General features: G+C 49.7%; 1 long non-coding RNA gene across 2 annotated transcripts; it reads left to right on the forward strand.

Moving 5' to 3' along the window:
- Nucleotides 1-2729: 2729 nt before the first annotated feature.
- Nucleotides 2730-7512, forward strand: LOC125960799 (uncharacterized). 2 transcript variants are annotated; one of them, XR_007470819.1, is made up of 2 exons: nucleotides 2730-5588; nucleotides 5783-7512. It is a non-coding gene; the product is annotated as an uncharacterized LOC125960799 (long non-coding RNA). The 2 variants fall into 2 exon arrangements; XR_007470820.1 differs by having other exon boundaries at nucleotides 5948-7512.
- Nucleotides 7513-15542: the final 8030 nt, after the last annotated feature.

Below are 15542 nucleotides of genomic sequence, written 5' to 3' on the forward strand. Positions count from 1 at the left end.
GAATCCTTGAACCAGGGACAAACGCAACATCTGGTCCTCAAGCTGCTGCCTGCCCTCCCCCAACCCCGCCTCGGCCCCTGCCCCATGTCATCCCCTTTTTGAAACAATAGGAATAATCCCACATCTCCCACAGGGGAACATCCTCAGCTGGCCGCTTCTCAGAATCTTTCCATTCCTGCCTGGCACCGTTGCCCCTGCGTCCTTCCCCAGCACCTGCTGAGAAGCCCCTGGCCCCGGGTGGCCACACCAACCCCTGCAGCTCTGTATTCACACCCCAACGCCCAGTTGGAAGCACTGGGACCCTGGGCAAGGCGGTGGCTTGGCAGGCGCTGGTGGTTTTGCACATCCTGTCCTAGTGGCGTGTTTGTCTTTTCACCCCCGGATCCGGAGCTTAAGTTGCAGGAACCAAGTCTTGCTTTTTTCTCTCCCCTAGAACAAGATACAGTTCTGGAGAGCATTTGTTTAATAGTTGATGGATGTCTTCCCTTAAAGCGACGTTTCTTAAACTTAAAACCACAACCTCAGTAAGAAATATTTTTTACATTATGATCCAATTTACACACTCATCCACACATGTATATAATTGAAATAAGAGTTTCAAGAAATAATACTTACTATGTTAGATGCGCTTTGAGATTTTCTCTTTTATTTCTTTTTATTCCTAAATGCTTTGTTGGGACTTGGTAGGTGGAAAGCCACTGTTCGAAAGCATGAAAGGAGAAGAGCTTCCCTTCCAGCCAGGATCAGATTAGGATTAAAGTGTAAACAAATGAGGGCCTCAGCCAGCTCTGATGTGCGGACAAAGGTCTTGGCCTCATTATCAAGCAGAGGCCCAGGTAGGGTTAGTGGATACATGCTGGACGTCACACTCCGGGCAGTACCTGGGCCTGGGCGTGCCCTTTGCAGCGTTCTCGTTCAGTCTTTTCTATCTTTCCTTCATTCCTTTCACAGGGCCACCTCCGCCTCACAAAGACTTCCTCTTACTTGGCTTGGGGCGTCACTTATATTTCGTGCATACCTCTCTGATTGATCTTATCACACTGGCCTGTGAGGCAATTCCTTTTCACATGGCTGGCTGCTCACCTGAGTGCCTGGAGGGCCCCTGGCCTGGGAAAGCCACCCAGCAGGACTGCCTTGTGTGAATGAGGAGAGACGAAGGACTGCTCTCAGGGGGTCTGCGGGTGTCACCTCTTCCTCACGGCTGCTGGGTCGGGAGTGGCCGAAGGCTCGGAGCTGCTGCAGGAAGGGCAGGCCGTGGCAGGAGCTGCCCAGGGGCAGTGACTGGAGTTCAACAGTGAATTTCCAAAACTCGGTTATCTCTTCACGTCGTCCAGAAACCTCACAACTTAAGAAATCAAGACGATAAATCTGGGCTTAGGGTGAACCTTGGTGCTGAGGCAGTCTCTGAGGACTGGGGTTCCTGGAGCCCTGATTACAATGGCGGATGACCGCCAACTCGGGGCCTGGCACTGAGGGTCTGAATGTGACCCAGGTCACTCGCCGCGGGTAAAGCCAACCCCGGGGCCTTGGAGCTTCCTCTTCCCTTTTGCCGTGCCTCGCTCTGAGCAGATGATGTGTATAAAACTGCGTGGGAGGGCAGTCAGTGCTGTGTCTCCACCTTCCGTGCCAATGTACCAATATTCCGGGTGGAAAGTGTTTTGGGGACGGTCAGGAATGACATAGATTGTGAAACATAAATAGTACATAAATCGCATTACGTCGGAAAATGTAAGTCACGGTTCTGCTGGTCCTGTGCTGGCGGTAATCACACATCTTCCACGCAGAAAGAAACAACAAACACAGAGCTCCACTCCATAGAGAGCTCGCCACCTCAGGAAGGAACTGGGGTGAGAACATCCCAGAACATTCCAGCTGGCTGCCGCCTGTGTCTGGGCCTCACTTGCTTTGAGTCTTTGCTCTTTCAGTGCCTTTTAAGAGGACAGCATCGTGCCGTCTGCCAAGGGGTACGAAGTTCAGTTTTTTTTTTTAATGAATTTCAGCAACAGGATAGATTAAAAACAGACACAGAACCAATGACTGTTCCTCTTAACTGTTTACCTAGCTCCGTCCTCTCGTTGTTGCCTTGTTTGTCACACAAAAAAGAGAACCTGGCCCTTGTTCCTCAGGAGCTCATGGTGTTCAAGACAGGTGAAGTGGGAAGGCCTCCAGGCGAGGAGCACAGAGGGGTCTCAGCCCTGTGGTTTCGGGAAGCGACTGACACCTTCTGAGCCCCAGTTTCTTCTCGGCCTTGGAATTAGGATGACTGTACTGCACCCAGGCCTGCTGGGAGGAGGGAAACGAGGGGACAGCAGCTGAGGTTTGTGAGAAGTCGGTAACTTTCTCAGGTGACGTTGGAGCCTGTTGCCTTCTGAGTGCGGAAGGAAGGTGGTGGTGAAGAGCCAGACTGGGCCGACTGGATTTTTCCCGTGGTGAATCCGTGGAAAAGAGAGCTGCATGGACAGAGAAGGGCCCCGGCCAGCCAGAACCGTCTGGAGTGTGTCCTGGCATTGGTCGTGCGGGGAGCCTTCGTGAAAGTCATGGCCTAACAGATTAGTCTGGGCACCTGTGTAGCTCGGCTGGAAGCCGGGTGAGGCTGGGGGCTGGGGAGTAGGGGCGAGTGGCTGCACTGAGGGAGGAGAGAGTGAGGGGAGGGGCAGGTGTGAGAGAGTGGCCACGGGAGGACTCAAAACTGGGTTTCCCTGTGCTCTGTCAGCCCCCTCCCCCCTCCCCCCTCCCGCCCCCAAGTCCGTGTCTTTGCCTGTCTCCTCCGGGTCCTTTTTTTTTTTTTTTTAACTATTCATTTATTTATTTATTTGGCTGCACCGGGTCTTAGTTGTGGCATGCAGGATCTTTAGTTGCGGCATGCAGGATCTTTTAGTTGTGGCATGCGGGATCTAGTTCCCTGACCAGGGATCGAACCCAGACCCCTGTATTGCGAGCGCAGAGTCTTAACCACTGGACCACCAGGGAAGTCCCCGTCCGGGTCCTTCTGTCTCCCTGCCACCCCTACTCCCCACATCCACCCTGTGTGTCCTTCTACCACCCAGGTCAGTGCGTACGTGAGGCTCAGCCAGTGCTTCAGACGACGCAGCTGCTGCCCAGTGGGTGCTCCCTGGGTGGCGGGGGCCGGGCTGGCTCTGACTGGGTCATGAGCGGGAGGGGCATGCCACCCTTTCTTTAGTCTGTGAGTGAGAAAAGCGCCTGCTGGCTACACCTCACAGGAAGCTCAAGCCAAAGGGTAGCACCTGACATCAGGTGCGGCACAGCCGGCTGGGTGAGAAGGGGAGGTGATGCCTCTGGGCTGCTGAGGCCGGTGGCTCCTTCTACCCAGGGCCAAGGAAATCAGGTCACCCTGCCCCTCTTCCTTCTGCTAGATGCTGAGGCACCGACTGCTGCCTCTGGGGCATCGAAGAAATATTCATGGACTAGCCGGCCAGGGCAAGGTACCTGGGTGAGGGTCTCAAACTGGTGGCCCACAGGGCCATCCCCCCTGCAGATGGCCTTTGTTTGGCCCACACAGGCCCTCTCACTCTGTTACACATCTCCCTTGTCCCCTCTCTGCCTCCTGTATTTGCCTGCCTTGTCTCGCCACTGAGCTTATGAATTTAGCAACCCCACCCTAAGAAACACAAAGGTGCTCCAGGAGCTTCTGACATGGCTGGGAAAATAAGACCAACATACAGGCCAAGAGGACTGAGCATGCCAGACCCAGTGTGTGGGACAGCCATCCTACTTTTGGAGTTTAGACGAGAGATCTCCCATGCAGGTCATGATAGAGGAATGTACAGAGGTGAGTTGCACACTGAGCCTCGCTGGAAGAGGAATGTTGGGATGGAGACTAGGGAGGAATGTTCCAGGAAGGGGAAGGACCGGAGGGGACCGCCTGGAGAAGTTTCACCTGGCTGGGCTTCATTCCACACGCAGCAGGGGGCACCTCTGAGGTGTTTGCATAAGGGAGCAATGACGGTGGCACAGAACAGTTCAAGGAAGGTAGCAGGGGCGGGGACAGGGGTGGGAGCTGAAAAGAGGTACCAATCTGGGAGGAAGTTTGAAGGATGTAAAGACCGGGCAGTGTGCAAGCTGAAGGATCCAAGGACACTAAGCTTGAAGCTTCAGAGCATCACAGAGGCAAAGCTCTTGAATCATGGAGGTGGGGAAGTCGTGAGAAGGCAGCTGCCTGGGGTGGGGTGAGAAGTTGAGAAATTTTGATTTCTCAATGTGTTACATTGAGAAATCAAAATGTAACAAATGTGTTACATTTGATGGATGAAAAAGGTAGCAGGCATTTAGAACCGTGGACCCAGAGATGGAGGTGGTGATTTAGGGCGGCAGTGGATTAGAGCAAGAATCCCAAGGGAGATGTGGAGGGGGAAGAAAAAAGAAGAAGAGAGAGGGAGAGGCATTGGGGAAGAAGACGGGCGTGGAATCGGAGAGGGAGAGCAGAGAGGACAACCTTAAGAAAGAGGTCCACTGACATCATCAAGTTCAGAGGATTCAGGAAAAGCGGAGCAGAGCAAAGGCTGGGGTCTGGAGCCAGGGAGTGGCAGACGTTTTGGCAGGTGTGGAGAAGACGGCCACATATGTCACAATCAGAGAGACAGCACCGGTGGAGAAGAGGCTCCTTATCTCAAGGAGCTCGTGGTAGATACAAGTGATGTCACCGATACCGACACCGGCTTGTGGTGAAGGAAGGTACAGCATTCATCTGCGGGGCGCCAAGCGGAGTACTGGCGACCTGTGCTCAAAAGACCTAAACTCCCCCCACCCCTTGGATTTCACGGAAGGATTTTGAAAGGCAACATTTGGGGTGAGAACTGCCAGGGGCATGACTTTCTTCTGATTGGCTGGTGGTGAGGTAACAGGGTGATGTTTCGGGAATCTTTTTTTTTTTTGTTTTGTTTCGGGAATCTTAATCATCAACCTTCAGGTTCCAACCAGTCTGGGGTCTACTGCCTGGGCTCAGCATGTAGTCACTGTCCTCCACCTGGGTGGCAGGGGGAGCGGGGGTGGCGGTGGAGGTCTTAGTTTTGGCAGAAGGTAGTGTCACATTGTGATGTATATCCCTTGAGGACTCTGGGATATAGGGCTAGGACTGGGATATAGAACGTGGACTCTGTTTTTTCGCTGAACTATTGTCATTACTTTTCTTAACTGCTTTTCCTTTGTTTTTGCGTTCCCTCACTTCTCGCTAAGTAACTCCTTGTTCCTGCTCTGGAACTCAGGGAAGTTCTAGGAGTCTAAAGCCTTTTTCTACAAACAAGAAATGGGGGACACGGAGGGGCTTTTGTATCTGGGAGAGCGCCGTAGGGTCCTGCTCGGTTGTGACAGTAAGAACAAAAGGAGAGTCCTGGAAGTTTGAAGGCAGAAGGAGACAATGGTGAGAAAAGTACTGAATCTGCTACGGAGAGATGATAAAATGAAGAAAAGGCTCAGACGCGGTGGAGGGGGTGGATGGAGACGCCAAGCTTGGATTTCACAACGGGCTGCATGCCCTCACCCCTCATCTCGGGCCCGGCCCTGGGTCCCCCCACTGTCTGTGCCCCTCACTCTTGGACTTGGGCAGCAGAGGGAAGTCGGCAGCTGGCCAGGTGAGGCACCTTGGGGGAAAGGCGGGGGTGTTCTTAGCTCAGCATTGGGACCCAGAGCACCAGCATCGATTCCTTTTCCCTCTGGCCCTGGATTCCACTCTCCTTTCTCTCTCAGGGGCCCCCATTAGAACTGGTAGTGATTGTCCAGAGGGCTGGAAACGTCCGTGAAGCCCTCTGATTGACCCCGGTTTTAGGCTCCCCAGGCACAAGCAGACAGACAGGAAGTAAAAGTGGGTAACCACGAGGAAGGGGGGCGGGGCGAGGCCTGGGTTAATCATCACAGTTCTTGGCGGCAAGTTCTCAGCCAGCCTTTGCTGAGGTGGCGAGTGACGACAGATTTAAAGTTCTCTCGGTGGCAGAGTCTGTCTCTTCACGATCTGGTTACCCACCCACGCTGACCCCACAACGAGCACCAGGCCAACAGGCCCTGTGGATATAGGAACATCAACAAGCAAGGAGGTGCCTTCGAGGATGACCTCACTGGAAAAGCAAACATACACCCCCGGGGCAGGGAAGGAGGTGCGTGTTCACAGCTGGGCTGGAGGCTGCTCTAGAGACGGCAGGGCAGGAAGGGAAGACGGATGGATGAAGGAGAGTGGTCTTGGTCTACACTGCGAGGCACAGTGTGAAGGGGAAGACAGATTTGTGCAGGAATGACAAGTAAAGAGCTGGAAGGAGAAAAAAAAAAAAAAAGCCTACTGCTGGGGATGAGGGTCCAAAGGTCTCATTCTGAAAGAAGTTCTGACTGTGGGTAAAATGTTACCTAACGGTACTGCACGCTACAGAGAAAGTGTTCTTGAACAGAAGAGTTGATTGATGCGGCCAACTTCATTATCTTCTTATTTTAAGAAACTGCCGCAGCCTCCCCAGCCTTCAGCAGCCACCGCCCTGATCAGTCAGCGGCCACAGCATCGAGGCAAGACCCTCCACCAGCAAAAGGATTATGACTTGCTGAAGGCTCCGATGATGGTTAGAATTTTTTAGCAATAAAGGTTTTTTTTGCGGTACGCGGGCCTCTCACTGTTGTGGCCTCTCCCGTTGCGGAGCACAGGCTCCGGACGCGCAGGCTCAGCGGCCATGGCTCACCGGCCCAGCCGCTCCGCGGCATGTGGGATCTTCCCGGACCGGGGCACGAACCCGTGTCCCCTGCATCGGCAGGCGGACCCTCAACCACTGCGCCACCAGGGAAGCCCTAAAGTATTTTTTAAATTAAAGTATGTACATTGTTTTTTAGACACAGTGCTATTGCACACTTAATGGACTACAGTATAGCGTAAACATGACTTCTATGTGCACTGGGAACCCCCTCCCCCCCAAAAAAGGTCTCATTCTGACAGAGAGTTCAGAGATGCTAAAGAGGGAGATTGATATTGATGAAGGAGACGTAGGTGGGCCATTAGGCCACTGACCACGTGTGACCCGAAGGAGATCTAAAACATCCTGAGCCTTGAAACTGGCATTTTCTCTTATAGGCTTACAGGTGGGCACCTAACTCGTAGTTTGGCAATACCCTATAAATGAGAACATTCACATAGCCTATAACCCAGCTACTCCACCCGTGCTAGGACACACACGCACGGACACATACACCTTATGATGGACTATTATGCAGATTTTAAGGGAAAAGAATCGGGGAGCTCTATATGCAAAGGTATCTAAAAATGTTAAGAGAAAAGAATCAGGGAGCTCTATATGCAAAGTATCTAAAAATGTTAAGTGAAAACAACCAGTTGTATAACTGTGTGGTAGGATTTCACTTGATTAAAAAAAGAAACATGGTATGTATTTTATATTATAGAAAAACATAAATACTTTCTATGTGTCTATCACAGGAATTTTTTAAGAAACCACTTTGTTGAGGTACGATAGACATACAAAAATCTGTACATATTTAATTATATTAAATGATGTCATGAGTTCACAAGGAACTGTTAATAGTTATTTGGGGGGTTAGATTAGAAAATTGGGGTTCTAAGTAGGGGCACTTTTAACTTGAAACTCTTCTGTATGGTGTATTTTTTTTAATTTAATTTTTTAAAATTAAAAAAATTTATTTTATATTGGAATATAGTTGATTAACAATGTTGTATTGGTACAGCAAGGTGATTCAGTTATACATATATGTGTATCTATTCTTTTTCAAGTTCTTTTCCCATTTAGGTTGTTACAGAATATTGAGTAGAGTTCCCCGTGCTATACAGTAGGTCCTTGTTGGTTATCTATTTTAAATATAGCAATGTGTATATGTCAATCCCAACCTCCCAAGCTATCCCTTCCCCCATCCTTCCCCCCTTGGTAACCATAAGTTCAATCTCTAAGTCTGTGAGTCTGTTTCTGTTTTGTAAATAAGTTTATTTGTACCAGTTTTTTCTTTTTAGATTCCGCATATAAGTGAAATCATAAGTGAAATCATATCATATGATATGTCTCTCTCTGTCTTACTTCTCTTAGTATGATAATCTCAGGTATCCATGTTGCTGTAAATGGCATTATTTCATTCTTTTTAGTGGCTGAGTAATATCCTATTGTATACATGTACCACATCTTCTTTATCTATTCATCTGTCATGGACATTTAAGCTGCTTCCATGCCTTGGCTGTTGTAAACAGTGCTGCAATGAACACTGGGGTGCATGTATCCTTTCGAACCATGGTTTTCTCTGGATATATGCCCAGGAGTAGGACTGCTGGATCATATGGTAGCTCTATTTTTAGTTTTATAAGGAACCTCCATACTGTTCTCCATAGTGGCTGCACCAATTTACACTCCCACCATGTATGGTGTAGTTTTTAACATCTGAACGTATTATTTAGCTTGATTGTTTTTTTAGTGACCACAGTTTGTGAACTAAATAGAATGCAAATTTGATAAATATGAATATGAATTCTTTTTTTTTTGGCTGCGTTGGGTCTTCGTTGCTCCGCGGGGGGCTTTCTCTAGTTGCGGTGAGCGGGGGCTACTCTTCGTTGTGGTGCGCAGGCTGCTCATTGCAGTGGCTTCTCTTGTTGTGGAGCACGGGCTATGGGCACGCGGGCTTCAGTAGTTGTGGCGCGCAGGCTTCAGTAGTTGTGGTGCACGGGGTTACTTGCTCCGCGGCATGTGGGATCTTCCTGGACCAGGGATCGAAACCGTGTCCCCTGCATTGGCAGGTGGATTCTTAACCACTACGCCACCAGGGAAGTCCAAATATGAATTCTTATGGGGACAATGGAACAGAGGTCTCTCCTTTTGCTCTCTCTCCCTTATCTGGCCTGAAAGCCTCACCCCTGAAAGTTGCTCCTCTGGTTTACATTGGAGGCAACCCTGGGTGGTGGGAAGAACGCTGGGTTTTGAGTCATTCATCCAGGGCCTACCAGGGCATCCTGTACCAGCCAGCATTCCAGGCCCTGCTCCACCACTTACCGTGTGGCCATGGGCTCTCAGATTCTCATTTCCCTGTACAGTAGGGTAATAATACTTGTTCTGCCTACATTACACAGTTGTGAAGATGAAACAATGCTTTTGAAGGTACCTGGAGGCTAAGAGCCCTACACAAATATTCAAGAGGCATTATCCAAGGTCACGGTGAAAAAGTTCAATTCCCTGCAGATGGCGGGTATGGAATAAATTAAATGGACAGTCCTGAAATTAATATATTCGGGGGTAACAGTAGGTTGCCCGCAGGAATAAAGTCACTTTTAGAAAAGAAAACTGGGAAGCAGGGACTTTCCTGGTGGTCCAATGGGTAAGACTCCGTGCTCCTGATGCAGGGGTCCCGGGTTCGATCCCTGGTCAGGGAACTAGATTCCGCATGCATGCCGCAACTGAGTGCACATGCTGCAACTAAAAGATCCTGCAGGTTGCAATGAAGATCCTGCGAGCCGTGACAAAGACCCAGTGCAGCCCAAATAAATAAATAAATATTTTTTTTAAAAAAGAAAGAAAACTAGGAAGCATCTGTGCATAGTGGATGAGACCACCAACTCCAGAAGCATTTCATCTTAACAGATGGTAAGTGCAGTATATAGAAAATTGGGGGACACCCAAATCCAATTAGTATCCAAGTGTATCGAGTGCTCGCTAAACGCTAGGTATGTGCCAAGCGCTTTACTTATTTAATCCTTATAACAACCCTATTAGCTCCACTTTACAGAGGAGTAATGTGGGGCACAGGGAAGCGCGGTAACTTGCCTAAGGTCAGAGCAGGGAAATGGTAGAGCAGGATTCTCATTTCAGACAGTCAGCCTAGGTGCTGAACTACCCCGTAGCTAAAATGCTCGGAGTGCTTGCTCAGGAAGATCAGATTTAAGATAGAAAATAGTGGTGGCTTTTCAACATCCAACGGAAAAAGAAGGTATTAACACATTGTTTCTAAACTGTCCAGATAACCAGAATCATTCTTCTTCTTGTAATTGCTTCTCAAACTGTAACGTGCCTATGAGTCCCATGTGGACCTTGTTAAAAACGCAGATTCTACATAGAGAACAGACTTGTGGTTGCCAAGCGGGGTGGGAGGAGGGTTGGGAGTTTGGGATTAATAGATGCAAACTATTATATATAGGATGGATAAACAACAGGGTCCTTCTGTATAGCACAAGGAACTATATTCAATAACTTGTGATAAACCATAATGGAAAAGAATATGAAAAATGTATGTGTATGTATAAATGAATCACTTTGCTGGTCAGCAGAAATCAACACAACGTTGTAAATCAACTATACTTCAATAATAAATTTTTTTAAATGCAGATTCTGATTCTGCAGGTCTGAGGTTCTGCCAGCTCCTTTGTTGCTGGTCTGCAGACCACACTTGGAGAAGCAAGGCTCTAGGTAGAGGGAAATTGGAAATGGATCTCCCCACTGAAAACGAAGAAACTGGGCTTTGTTAGAACCTCAGTCTCCCGTGAGGCAGTTCCCAACAGCTGAAGCCCCTCCGAGCCCCCAAACATCTGAACTTCTGGGCCTGCGGGGCCGGTTGCTCCCCTAACAGACAGCTTTCTCTTGCTGAGGGGATCAGATGAGCGAGGGACCCTGAGCCAGCTGGGGGACGCCCATGGAGAGCAGGGGCCAGCCTCCTGTGCTCTGGAGATGTCTGCTGAGAGAAGAACGATGAATCAGAGTGACCTGGATGATGAGCTGTGTGGGCCGGAACAGGAGGGGGAGGTCTGAGGCGGGTGGAAGGTTGACTTTGCCTTCTCGGCTGTCGTGCTCAGGGCTGGTCCTCGGTGTGAAATTCTGGGTGTGAGGAGTTTGTGTTTTGTGAGGGCGAGGGCTGGTCAATCTTGTTGCTCTGCCGGATCCATGCTAGACTTCTGTTCAACGAGTGAAAGGATGAAGAGCTACGGAAGCAATGGAGCGTCTGAGGCCATTACCCTCTACCCAGTCTGTGGGAGGGCCGTGTGGATGACTCACATCCTGCCGCCCACTCACTTTCTCAGCCTAAAGCCATGTGTCCAGGGGCACGGTGACAGCCAGCTGACCCCTTGTCCCTTCTGCCACAGGAGTGTCATTACACACAGTTCCTGAGTTTCCAGCAAGTTGCCTTTCTTCCGTGCTTTCCTGGTAAGAGCTGAGAAAGTTGGGCCTTGGGGAAAATGGAGTCCTGGGTGAGGTCTCTGGAGAGGCCTTTCTGAAGAAGTGTCCAGGAAAAAAGGGCTTGATCGTTTTTTTTAGTGACCACAGTTTGTGAACTAAATAGAATGACTGATAAATATGAATTCTTTTTTTTCTTGTTTCGTTTTGGTTCTTTTTTGGCTGCGTTGGGTCTTCGGTGCTGCCCCCTCTGTCTGGGTCCTATGCCACAACACGCCCAAGCGTGTGAACTCAAAACCAAAGGGAAGAGACCAGGGATGAGCAGTCGGAAGGAGGCACATAAAGTCTGGAGTGGGTGGACTAGTCCCCCACCCCTTGTGTTGGCAGAGGAACAGACTGACCCGTTTGTCTGGGCCAAACAAAATCCAGCTCTTTATGGCTGTGGGATGCTGGCCTGAGGCAGCTCTCCACATCAGAGCTTGTCTGTGTGGGTGCTTGAAAGCGCCCCTCCCCTACCTTCCCTCTCTCTCCGGAACAGTCCCTGGACCTCGTGGGGGCAGAGCCACGGATACTGGGTGGCCAGTCCTGTTTGACGGGGAGTGAGGAAATATTTGACGATGGAAGCCAGCCACATCCACAGCAGGTGGGAGTGTGGTGGTGGGATGGTGATGTGTGGTCCTTACTTGAATCATTATTTTGAACCTGTTTCTGTAGGCATTGACTACAGCCGGGTACAAGACAGGTTCCCTTTCTTTCTTTTCTCTCTTTCTTTTTTTTTGGCTGCACCAAGCAGCTTGCATGAGATCTCAGTTTCCTGATCAGGGATTGCACCCAGGCCACAGCAGCGAAAGCCCAGAATCCGAGCAACTAGGCCACCAGTTGGTGGCCTAGAACTCTTGACTTCTCAAGAAAGGAAACTCCCCCACATTTCCTTTCTTGAGAAGTCTGAAAGAGAACAGAGTTTTCAGCAACTCTAAGACATGGTCAGGCCATTGCATCAACTTACTTCTTAGGAAGAATATGTGCTTTGACTTCCTGCCTCTTCTTACTCTGCAGAAAGGGAGGGCAATCTTTTTTTTTTTTTTTTTTTTTTTGTGGTACGCAGGCCTCTCACTGTTGTGGCCTCTCCCATTGCGGAGCACAGGCTCCAGATGCGCAGGCTCAGCGGCCATGGCTCACAGGCCCAGCCATTCTGTGGCATGTGGGATCTTCCCGGACCGGGGCACGAACCCGTGTCCCCTGCATTGGCAGGCGGACTCTCAACCACTGTGCCACCAGGGAAGCCCGGGAGGGCAATCTTGAAGTCAGGTCTCCTAGAAATGCCCTTTTCTATTCTGACAGGGTTGGAAGAGGCTTAAAGTACAGGCTGTAAAAGCAACAGAGTTAACAAAAATAAAGAGGAAAGAAGGGGGAAGTAAACGGGTTAAGTGCAAAGAAGAGTTACCACCTAAGGGCATCCTATTTGCCTCTGCCCTTACTGACAGTCAGGGAAAAAGCACTTACAGACTCGAAGTTTGTGGGGTTCTTCACTGGTTTAACTGTTGCTTCATTCTCTGTGCCTCAGTTTCTTCGTCTGTAAAATGAGGTAAAAGTACGTTAAGAGAGGTTTATTAGAGCATCACGTGAGCATTAGCATGTAGAGCATCTGAAACTGCCTGGCGCAGAGTAAACGTGGTAGATATTACCACTACTTCATTCATTTGTGACCGCAGTCGAGCGGAGGGGAGTGGTGGGTAGAGAAGAGGTGGTTTTCCTTTACTCAAAGGCTCCCATCTTCTTCTCCCTGAATGTTCCTCTCCCCTCTCCCATCCAAGTCCTAATGGATGGCCTCTGAAACTTCCTTGGATCCCAGTCTGGCTCCACAGTGTTCCCATTCCCCACTGCAGTCCCCCCTCCTCGAAGCAGACCCTTTCCAGGAGGCTTCCTTCCTGCTCAGTGAATGGTGACCTCAGATGCATTTCTCTGACTGCAAGCGTCTCTGAGCTCAGAAAGTGCGGAAGTGGTACTGCCTCTTCCTTTTGTCCACGCTTCTGCAGGTCTGGAGGGGCTGGTGGGTCAGCCTTCCCAGCTCTCTACAATTTAACTCCACCCATGGAGTCAGTGAGAGATGGAAGCATCTCCAAGAAAACTCCAAACCCATAGTGCCCAGGTTGCCGTTCAGCGGCACATGGCAGGCTGTCTTGTTCAATTCTTTTTTATTTTTTTGGCTGCACTGCATGGCTTGTGGGATCTTAGCTCCCCAACCAGGGATCGAACCTGGGCCCTCGGCAATGAGAGCACAGAATCCTAACTACTGGACTGCCAGGGAATTCCCTGTTCAATTCTCTTTGAGGTGAGGGTGGGTAAGGGACCCTGAAGCTCCTGGGCTCTGTGGCAGGGACTCACCAAAGATCCTGGGGGCAGTTAGGGTCTGAGCCAGGCCAGGCCTCTCACTCCTAGGCCAGCAAGCCCACTCATGTGCCCTGAAGCACACACTATACCCCATCCCACCATGCCAGGGCCCCGGCAGAGGGCCCCAGTTTCTCGTGGCCCCCCATTCTTTATCAGCAATGGGAGAAGTCTGAAAGAGCTTGGCCTGGATGGCAACTCTGCCATGTAGCACACAGTTCCTTTTAAACATGAGCTCTGCACAGTAGGCCTTCAGCTAGATACTGAACTCAGTAAGAGTGCCGAGATCACACCAGCCACGGAGTAGACATCCTCTCAAAGGACTTTATGTACATTGATTGAGTCCTCACAACAGCCCTAGGAAGTAGCAACTCTTAACCTCTCCCCTTTGCAGATGAGGAAACTGAGGCATAGAAGGTACTTGCCCATGGTCATGTGACTAGTGAGTAGCAGAGCAGGCAGTTCGGCTTTATTGTCCATACGTTAAACCACTAGACCAACTGGCTTCGCTAGGGTCCGAGATTCTAACAGAGAACGCCTTGATTCTAAGAGAGAAACATTATCATTGGGATCTCTGCCCTCTTTCCTGTGTTCAGCCGTAAGGTCAGAACCAGCGCCATTTGTGTGTGAATTGGTGGTCCTCATTTTTTCCATCGTTTTCCATTTCCAAGGCACTGTAACTTCTCTCCATAGGCAGAGCCCTAGCTCTTCTCCCTAATGGGAGGATAAGGCGTCCCAACCATGGTAAGTCTAGGTCTCTAAGGGCTGTATCCCACAGATCCTCTCTCCCCAGGTGAGGCAGCCAGGACCCCACCCCACCCCACATGGCCTTCAACCCCCCCACGTCCCTTTACAGCCTGGTGCACTCTGAGTGTCCTCCTAAGGAGGAAGGGTAGAACCCTTCTAGAGCCTGAAGATGTTCACAGAATTCATTTGTGTCACAAGGGGCATCTCCTGAATCTCTGCCCTGGCACTCTCCTCAACCCACCCCAGGAGGCCTGGACTGTGCTCCTGCCTTGATAGATATGCCCCACGGCTGCCCCACGGCCTTCAATAGACATTGTCCAGCAAGTGTTTGCCCACTTAAAGAGCTAGTACCACAGACCAGCAAAAGTAAACAGAATGGACAGAATGCAAAAAACACATACTGGGAAAAGTTCCAGGCAATTGCCTTAATAACTGCTTTGAAAATTATCATTTTCAATGGCAGAACACTAAGGACCTTTAACAGACCAGTCCTTTATTTTTTTTCATAACCTTGAAATGAAGTAAAGGTGGAAGGAGGAGTACAATTTAAGGTGTCAGAATTACATCAGATTTGCACCCCAGGGTCAGTGCTCCTGGACACGCGCTTTCTTCTTTTTGGACATGACCTTCGGACTTAGAGCTTTGTAAGTTACTCATATAACTCCACCAGATTTTCTAGGCAGGTCAAAGGATACTCCGGTGGAGTTTACGCCTCCATAGATGACCCGGACATAGCAACGATTTACAACGTCTTCGTTCCTGCTAATCGGTGCCCAGCTGCTAGAGCTGGCAAAAGGTGGGGAGGGCTCCAGAACATTCTAAGCCTGGTAGATATTTCTGTTGGGAATTCTTTAATCTCACTACAGCCCTGACAAGAGACCATGACCTTAATCTCCCTTGGCATGAATGGTTCGTCTTGAACTTAAGCCAAATAGTGAAATGCCCCTAAATGTGCAGAGCAAATCTCACTAATGTCAAAACTACATTATATACCACGTAGGGGGACCAGAAATCAATGTCTCAAAATAGGAAAGCTTCCGGGATGCAAAGAGAACACCCTTACAACCTTTTCTACATTCTAAAACAGGAATATTCACGGAAAGGGCAAGACGAAATTAGCATTCACTGAACTCCTACTGAGTTCTAGTCACATTCACACACGTTAACTCACTTAATCCCCGCTACCAGGTAGGTAGGGATTGTTAACAATTTACATTCCCGAGAGCGCAGTCAGAGAGATCTGGAAGTCGCTCAAGGTGACACGCTGCAGCGAGCGGGAGTCAGGATTTGAATCCGGAGCAGTGTCCT

Source organism: Orcinus orca, chromosome 13 (assembly GCF_937001465.1).
Source record: "Orcinus orca chromosome 13, mOrcOrc1.1, whole genome shotgun sequence".
NCBI classification, from domain to species: Eukaryota; Metazoa; Chordata; class Mammalia; order Artiodactyla; family Delphinidae; genus Orcinus; species Orcinus orca.